General features: G+C 37.7%; 1 pseudogene; it reads right to left on the bottom strand.

Moving 5' to 3' along the window:
* Positions 1-973: 973 nt before the first annotated feature.
* On the bottom strand, positions 974-2,686 carry LOC126779850 (uncharacterized; annotated as a pseudogene).
* Positions 2,687-9,412: the final 6,726 nt, after the last annotated feature.

Below are 9,412 nucleotides of genomic sequence, written 5' to 3'. Positions count from 1 at the left end.
TTTAGCTAACGTTCTTAAATTTGTATTTAAATCTATGTATTTTTTAACCAAGGGCTTTGTGAAAATTTAAATATTCTATGCACTTTCAGTAATTTCATACCCATTTGAATACATTGTTTTAAATTTCTATAGTGAATAATATATTTACATTTTATATTCAAATGAGGTACTTACTTTCATTAAAATTTCCAACACACATATTTTCAGGACATAGTGGAAAGTCAGAATGTAAATTGTAAAAGTGATCAGGATACTCCAAATCGACTTCTAAAATATATCCAATATCAGAAACATCAGATATATTAAAACTAGTAACTGATCCGACCTATTCAAAACTTCCTGTGGGCAGAAATTGAGACATAGCCCAACCATAAAGATTATTTGCATCGAGGTATGTAAGGTATGAACTGGGTTTGACGAACTTGCTGGGTTGAATGTACTATAGAGTGAGGAAGACCCTCAAATTTATTTCCATCTCGTTGTTTTACGTAGTTGTGAAGAACACATGATGCTTTTACTATATCCACTGCGAAATCAACACTGACGTTAAGTGGTCTATGGAAGATCCTCTCCTCTTCCTCAGAGTGCTCTGAGGAATTATTCTCTCTAATTCCTGCTTCCCCCTTCCTTCTTAAGTCCACGCGAGCTGGTTCTCGATGTCACCGCCTAACTGTGACATCAATTCCATCGCGCACAAAGAAATTTGGCAACTCCTTTCTTTGTCGCACTACCAAAGAATGGAATTCCTTACCAGCTCACGTGTTCCCCTCCTCTTACAACCCGGGTTCCTTCAAACGAGGCGTGAAGAGGCATCTTGCGGGCCGGCAAGGCGGGGACGGCTAGTACAGAACATTCTTCCCGACTGTACTGGCCGTCGTCGCGTTTGGACTCTACTACCACTTACCATCAGGTGGAGTAGAGTCATTTGCTATCCCGGGGCATATAAAAAAAAAAAAGATCCGCCATTTATTAGCTAATATGCCAAACGTGCATTCAATATATCGCCTAGCACGTGATAACCGATAGTTAAAATTTTTTTTTTCTCTGGTAAAATCTTGCCACCATATGGACGCATTAAATTTTCCTGCAAGCTGAATGCTTCATCTCCAATAAACACATTCGGTAATAAAGGTCCATTATGCGATATTGCAGAAGGTGGAGGTATATTTAACTTTTTTTCTTGTAACAATTTATATAGACAACTCTCTTCGAAAATAGTCGAGTCAGCGTGCCTACCATACGAGCCTATATCCACGAAAGTGAACATATAATTACTATCACATACTGCTAGAAGTATTATCGAAAAATAATTTTTATAGTTATAATATGACGATCCACTTTGCGCGGGTTGTATTATTCTAATATGTTTGCCGTCAACGGTGCCAAGGCAGTTCGGAAACTTAGAAGTATTTTTGAAATCATTTATTATGTCTTTCCATTTATCTTCAGTTAGTTGTTCCATACACATATCCTTCATATGTATCCATATATTTCTGCAAACATCCCTCACTATCTTACCAATTGTTGCTGATGCTATTCTAAAACTATATTGCAAATCCATAAATGTACATCCAGTTGCCAAATACCTGTAAAAACATATTTTTAAATCAATAAATTGTACCAATAATTTTTTTTTTGCTGTTACAGCCATGTTAATACAGAAAAAATGGAAGACATTAAGAGATGGGTACACCAGATATGCTAAAAAAATAAAACCATATAGCATATTATCAACAGATGTCTTTTTTAAAGGTAATAATAGAAGATAGACCCGATAAAACAAACAGTTTAGAAGAAAGTGAGCACGCTGAAATTACGTCTGAAGAAAGTGAAAATCGTCAAAATCAAATAAACAAAGAAAGAAACAAAAGAAAATTAAATACTACAATCACAGATGAGAACATCTTAATTGAAAAATTAGCTAAACGCTTCGATGAAAAATTCGATGAAAAAAAAAAAAAAAAAAGAATTCGCGCATTTTTAATGAAGATGAAGATAAATTGTTCTTTCTGTCATTAGTTGGCGAGTTTAAAAAAATTAATGAGCAGTATAAATTAGATGCTAAGACAGAAATACTTAACGTAATTAAACACTTTAAAGCGATCACAAATCACACATATCCTGCGAGTTACGGTGACAGGGGATATTCATCACAGTATTCACCTTTTAATGATTACCGTGGACAATATGGTTATAATACTGGCCCCTCTACCTCTGCATCAGCGACTGGCCCCTCTAAATTAGCGACTGGCCCCTCTACATCAGCGGCTGATGACCAAAACTCTCAATTTGAAGACCTTTCATCATCTTCAGTAATGTCTGATGATTTAATTTCCAATATTTTTAATGAATAAAAATTTAAATAATTGTTATTTATTTTTCGAACCTCAATGTTACTGCTAGTCTTTCTTCTGCTTGGATACTTCTCTTCATGATTGTGTCTTCACGTTTAATTTTAGACCTTAGTATATTATTCATTTCATCAAACGAAGACACTGACACATACGACATAGTTGAAAAATTTTTCTTCATCACTTCTAAGTTCCATAAACAAATGATGGAATTGTCCATGTTGTTCTCTTAATTCCAAAATTGGATGAACCCAAAATTTTCTCTTTTGACGTTGCCGCCGTCGTCTCCGCTTGAGCAGAAGCAGCAAAAGCAGTGCTTCCTCGTCAGAATCCATGACTAGACTGCGGTAGAAATTCAACTGCTTGAGCGGTTAGTAGCGACAGCTCGAGCAGTCAACAACCGATTGCTCAAGCAGTCAACGCCGACCGCTCGAGCGGTCAGTGTACATCGCTCAATCGTTAACTGCTCGAGCAGTCCGTGTACGTCCGCTCTTAGCTTCTGTCACCCAGACGGCTCGGACCGCGTGACGGTGTCGCCTGGACTAGCCTTGCTGATCAAAGGGAGCACTTCAAAAGTGAGAATAAAGGGCGCCACCATCGACGCGCTTACCATGCAAGAAAGAAAGTGGTTGCACTCTTCGAGTGGGGTGCGGATACCTCCTTTTGCACCGGCATGCACACAGCTCTCGAAACTCGGCGAGGAGGACAGGAACAACATGCCACGCCGGATAAGCGTGGATGCCATGAAAGTCGGCGCTGAAAAAGGCGACATAGCAATTCGCTACAAACAAAACAAGGAGTTTAAATTGCGCCAAATTTTCCCAGTATCCTATTCCCTCTGCGGACCGACAGGCGACGGCGATGAGGGAATTCCTAAGGTCAGAAGACCAAAGAAAACCCAAAACGTCTCGCACCGGTTCGACGAGGGCTGACTGGGGACAAATCACACCACTTAAGCGAAGACCGGCGTCAAACCCGCGATACCACACAGTGAATGCATTCCTAGAGTTCTAGGCTATAGTGACAGCGACCCGTGAAGTTCACTTAGCCACCTGCAAAAATATCATGCAGACCTACCAACGAGGCAATGAAAAACTGCTGGAGGTGGATCTCAATGAAGCCGAAGCGGCCCTATACAACAACGACACATCCCAAATCATCAAAGGGAGAATGTCGGGGTGGTACATAGCTGCGTACAGCACTGTGAGTGTTTTCTTAGGCCCGGTTGTAGCGAAAGGACGTAGAAACTCACCCCTCAAATTTCTCGCTCCTGCAGGAGACCCAATCGTGGTGGTGGCCAGCCACACGATTTAAGTGCAATTTGAGTGGAGAAGCGTTAAATCTGCAGAGTAATTTCTCAACGGCTGATGCAAATTATTAGGAAGCTTTGAATGACTTAGTTCGGCGTTATAATTGCAATGCTGTGATGCGGTCTTTATTCGCCACAAAGAAAATTCAACACGAGTCAGCTAATGTCATATGGAATTCATTGGATACAATGTGTACCTGTGTATGTATTAAGATAGTAGTGGGAAGGAGTGTCCCCATTATGGCCGCAACCGTTGTCCCCATTGTTATAATATATAATTAACTGAAGGATCGTTCTTGTTCATTTGATAATAGAAAATATTTTATTTTAGATATAAAAATGGTACACAGACTTAACTAAGTCTCATGATTATCAGATTCCCATGGACCAACTGGTCCAACTGGTCCAACTGGTCCAACTGGTCCATGGGAATCAATTCGTTCTTCCTTTAATGGTGTTTCCTAGAAAAAACATGAAAGCTGAACTACTTGATGGAGCACCTGTGATGGTACCATAAGTGGATGTCATCCTTCGGGATGGATACAGCCTGAGTTGTTCACAAAATGGCTAAGACATTTCGTGTAAAAAATAAAACCATCAAAGGAAGACCCCGTTTTGCTGGTATTGGATGGTCACTACAGCCACACAAGAAATTTAGACGTGATTGACATTGGACATGACAATGGCGTGTCCATAGTCTACCTGCCTCATTCAACTAACCATATGCAGCCTTTGGACGTTTCATTCATGATTCCCTTAAAAACTTTTTATGCCCAAGAAGTAGACAATTGGTTAATAAATCATCCAGGGCGGATTGTTACTCAATACCAAGTTGAAGGAATATTTGGGAAAGCTTATGCAAAAGCATGTAAAATTGATACAGCTGTAAATGGCTTCCGAAAAACAGGAATATTTCCACTCAACGAAAACATTTTCATAGACTCACCAAATGCTCCTCTTTCAACCAATTCAAACAGCACATTATCTATTATAAATGATTGCTCTGTTTCTTTGGAACCCACAAGTTCTAGATCAAGAACATCAACGGCATCACCTAGGTTAAGTAACCCTTCCTCCGCGTTTATAGTTCCAGCTGACATACAACCTGTTCCAGTTGTGGAGCCACCTTCAACGACAACTAGGTGAGGCAAAGCCATGGTAGTTACGGATTCACCGCATAAACAAGAAATAATAGATGCGGAAAAGAAAAAAAAAAGAAAAAGATGAAAGAAAAACAGGACAAAAAGGGTTAGAAATTTAAAGAAAAATACGACAGAAAGCAACGAAAAGAAAACCAAAACGCGACGTAAGAATCAATCTTCTGGCGAGGACACGTCTGAAGAAGACCAAATTTCAGTTGCTACAGACGAAGAAGACAGTGACAACGATGACGCTAAATGCCCAGTATGTCAGAAAAGGTTTTCTCAAAATACAAAGGGAGAGAAATGGATAAGATGTGCAAAATGTTTCCTATGGATGCATGAGGATTGTGTTGAAAATCCAGGAATAAATTTTACTTGTGCAATCTGTTTGGAGAATTAAAATTACTTAAACTATACCAATGATTAATAAGTCTGATTAGATATAATAATTACGATTAATAATAATTACTTTTAAAGATAAAATTTAAGTTTACGTACTTATTATTGTGATTCCCCGGGACGTAATTAGGCGCCTAAAAAACTAAATATTTTTGAATTTCTAGTTTTTGTTAAAGCAATTTTTGTAGAAAAAGTAACAGAATTAAGAAGTTTTTGACTGTTCAAAATAATAAAGAAATGTTTCAACTTAACTCTGATTCCTTATTTAATACTTTACTTGTTACATTATTTAAAAATATTGTGTTTTACAAAAAGGGGACGTTATTTGGCAACTGTACCCTACAATTTATCTGTAGATGTAAGAAATAAGCGCCTAGTAGATAATATTACTTCACTTTCTTCCATTGCTGTGCTATATAAATGTAAAAATGCTTGTGATACTTTCTCTATGAAGATGTTAACTGGTGAATCTCGGTATCGTACTATTCTGTCACAATACCAAAGCTTGATACGACCATCTGGTACCCCTCGCACACCTAAATATAACAATTACTTCACGCACTCACCCCCATAACTATAAAAGATATAGAAGGGGAAGAGGTAGTTGGGACTTTTTATGAATGAGAGCTACAAAAGGTAGTTTATAACCCCACCATCGAGCTTAAGATAGATAAAATAATTCAGAACCGCTATTCCGGCGTCAGACAAGAAGTGCTAGTGAAGTGGAAAGGTTATCCGAATAAATTTAATAGTTGGATATCAGCTTCTAATTTAAATGAAATATGAATAATAAAGAAAGTTTTAATTTAACTTTACCTAACAATAGTTCAATGAAATATTTTCCTAACAATAAAACAACAATTTTTTCAACAAAACTACCCAAACCCATGACACTGGAGGGTGAATGGTCTGTTGGAGTTGTTGAATTTCCTTTCCATTTCAAGGAAAAACTCTTGATAACATTTTCCTAGGACAAGTACCTAAAAGATGCATAGTTGGCTTTGTGAATAATGCTGCATTCAATGGTAGCCTCACAAAGAACCCATTCAATTTTGAAAACTATGATATGAATACGTTTTGTTTGTACAGGCAGTCCTCGACTTAAACCTAAACAAGACAGTAATAGTAAAGTGAAGAAGAGAGTAAGAAAGACAATTACAATGGAGGTTAAATCTAAGATTTTAAAACTCAAAGATCGCGGTTGTTCGACTTCATCTACTGGACGAGAACTTAATTTATCACGCACGACGGTACAAACAATATTGAAAGATAAAGAAAAACTCTTAACAGCTCTACCTTCCGTCTCTTCAAACAGCACTATTATACAAAAAAGGAATGCTTTAGTTTATGAAATGGAAAAACTCTTGTACACTTGGATTCAAGATCAAACTCAGCGACGGGTTCCTCTAAGTTTGGCTATTATACAAAATAAGGCGCTGAGTATATCAAACAACAAACTGCAAAATAAACGTGGCGAGAATAATAGTGAAGAAACAAAATGTTTTTCTGCCAGTCGCAGGTGGTTCATGCGCTTTAAAACGAGATATTCGTTACATAAAATTCGAGTGCAAGGAGAAGCTGCTAGTGCCAATCATGTTGGCTACTCAGATTTTTCCTGGCATATTAAAGGAAATTATCGAAAGTGAATACTATTCGCTTAAACGTTTTGGAAAAAAATGCCTTCTCGTACTTTTATATCGCAGGATGAAAAGTCTATGCCTGGGTTTAAAGCAGCTAAAGATCGTTTGACGTTGTTATTGGGTTCGAATGTTGAAGGTGATCTTAAATTAAACCCCTTATGGTTTATAGATCTGAAAATCCTCGAGCTCTTAAAAATTACGTCAAGAGTACTCTTTCAGTTATATGGAAGGCTAATCCAAAAGCATGGGTTACATCAATACTTTTTGAAGAATGGTTTACTAAGCATTTTATACCTGAAGTGAAACAGTACTGTTTAAACAATAATTTGGCTTATAAAGCTTTACTTATTTTGGACAATGCTCCCGACCATCCTGTGCGTATTGCCGATATCGATCCTCAAATCAAAATTTTGTTCCTGCCTTCAAACACCACTTCGTTGTTACAGCCGATGGATCAAGGATTTATAGAGTCTTTTAAGGCCTATTATCTCAGTAGAACTTTTTCGCAGGCTGTAAAGGCTAATGAAAATGATGGCATGGAGCTGAGAGATTTTTCGAAAAGTTATAATATCTTGCAATGCGTAAAAAATATTGCTGCTTCATGGGATGAGGTGAGGAGAACAATGAATTAGTAGCCACTAATACAGTGGAAGCCGCCAAAAAGCCAAATCAAGGGTACGAACTATGGCTTCCATCCTTGTAAATAGTATCCATGAGGACATAAAGTGCAATCGCCTAACGGTTGACGAAGCCCTCATGAACCATTTCGGAGCCATAGTGATGGCGGCTAGACTATCCGGGGCCAAGGAGGTGGTTCTCGTCGGAGATATAAACCAGTTGCCTTATATCGACAGAGAAAATCTGTTCGAAATGAGGTGCTGTCGCCCTAACCTGACGATAAACAGCACTAGAGAGTTGTCATGCACATACCGGTGCCCCATGGACGTCGCATTTGCCATCAGCGACGTATACAGAGCCATATACTCTGCCAACCCCATCGTCCACACCCTAAAGATGGATAGGTTCACTGGCGCGAAAATACCATCAGACCAAACCGGAACCCTATACCAGGCACACAAGCATGAAGAAAAAAGACTCCTGATGGACCAGGGATACGGCAAAGGCGTAGGGTCACGCGTCATGACCATCCATGAATCGCAGGGACAGACCTACGGCGAAGTCATCATCATCCAGACCAGACGCGTGAGGCTCCGAGTTCATGAAAGTATACCTCACGCGGTAAAACTCCTCTCGCTGATAAAACGTGGTGCAGCGCCCGCTACCCAAAAATAGAAAAATAGTCATAAAATTATAAACTTATTATCATAAGATGTAATAAATGTAATATGTAATAAATAATAAATGTAATATGTAATAAATCGCCCTTAAGGATAATACACAAAAAATGTATAGATATAGATATATATTATTATGGTCAGTACGGCTCACCCTCCAAATGAAGACCTTCGGAGGGAAAGAAGACCAGCTGCTGCAGTGGCGTTATAGTGGTTAAGTTATTGTAAACAAATATTGTAAGCATAGAGTAACCGCTGTAGCGCTTAGTGCGTCAAAATTTGTTCCCTAAATAAAATAAACAAATAGTAATTAAAAAAAGGCATGGGCACCTTTGAGCCTGTGGATGTAATAATAAAAAAAAAAAAAATTGGAGGCACAAGTACAAAAGGCAGCAATCGAGTCACAAGAAATAGCTTCTTCTATAAGTAACCCTGAAAAAGAACTTACACTAAAAAAACTTTCCGTAGCCTTCACAAATTTGGAGAATGCCATGAAAATTTTTGAAGAAAATGATCCTAATTTTGAGAGAAGTTTCTCACGTTAATAACAAAATTTGTGCAGCCTATCAGTGTTACCAAGATCTGTATGATAGCAAGAAGAAAGAAGGGAAGCAATCTAGAATTGATAGTTTCTTTAAGCCAAAATTTTAATTTATTATTTCTCATTTGATTACATATTAAAGTTTTATAATCATTATTAAAATCAATATGTAATCACAAATACCAAAAATAACTAGCAATTTATAAGTCCATATGTATATAATTATTTTAAGAACTTACTTTTGATAATAAAGTATGTATATGTATCCTTTGTTATAAATGCAGTTTTTTTTTTTAAATTTCGAGTCCGTGTGGATCCTAACCCTTGAGTTTTACATGTAAACATATGAAAAAATATGTCTGGACTTACGTCGTTTCGATTTACGTCGCATATTTCGAGAACCTAACATGCCGTAAGTACGAGGACTGCCTGTATATAGATGGACATCAAATACCACCAAAAGCTTTACAGCCATCATTTGAAGTAATATTTTTACAACGGTCTATCATACATTGTTCTCCGGGACTGGCATACATTTTTTTAATGAAGGTAATGGGATATCTAGAGAGCAATATGCTAAAGGGTATTGTCTGCTAGCATTTGATTAACATCGTTACATTGAATCTATGTACTTATCATCGGCGTTTGATTGAATCTACTTCACAAAGAAGGGTAGCCCTTTTTTGTGAAGTAGATTCCACACGTATCATTTTCGATATGTTCAAAAACTCAGTG

Source organism: Nymphalis io, chromosome 30 (assembly GCF_905147045.1).
Source record: "Nymphalis io chromosome 30, ilAglIoxx1.1, whole genome shotgun sequence".
NCBI lineage: Eukaryota > Metazoa > Arthropoda > Insecta > Lepidoptera > Nymphalidae > Nymphalis > Nymphalis io.
This window is presented reverse-complemented; position numbering and strand designations above follow the sequence as displayed.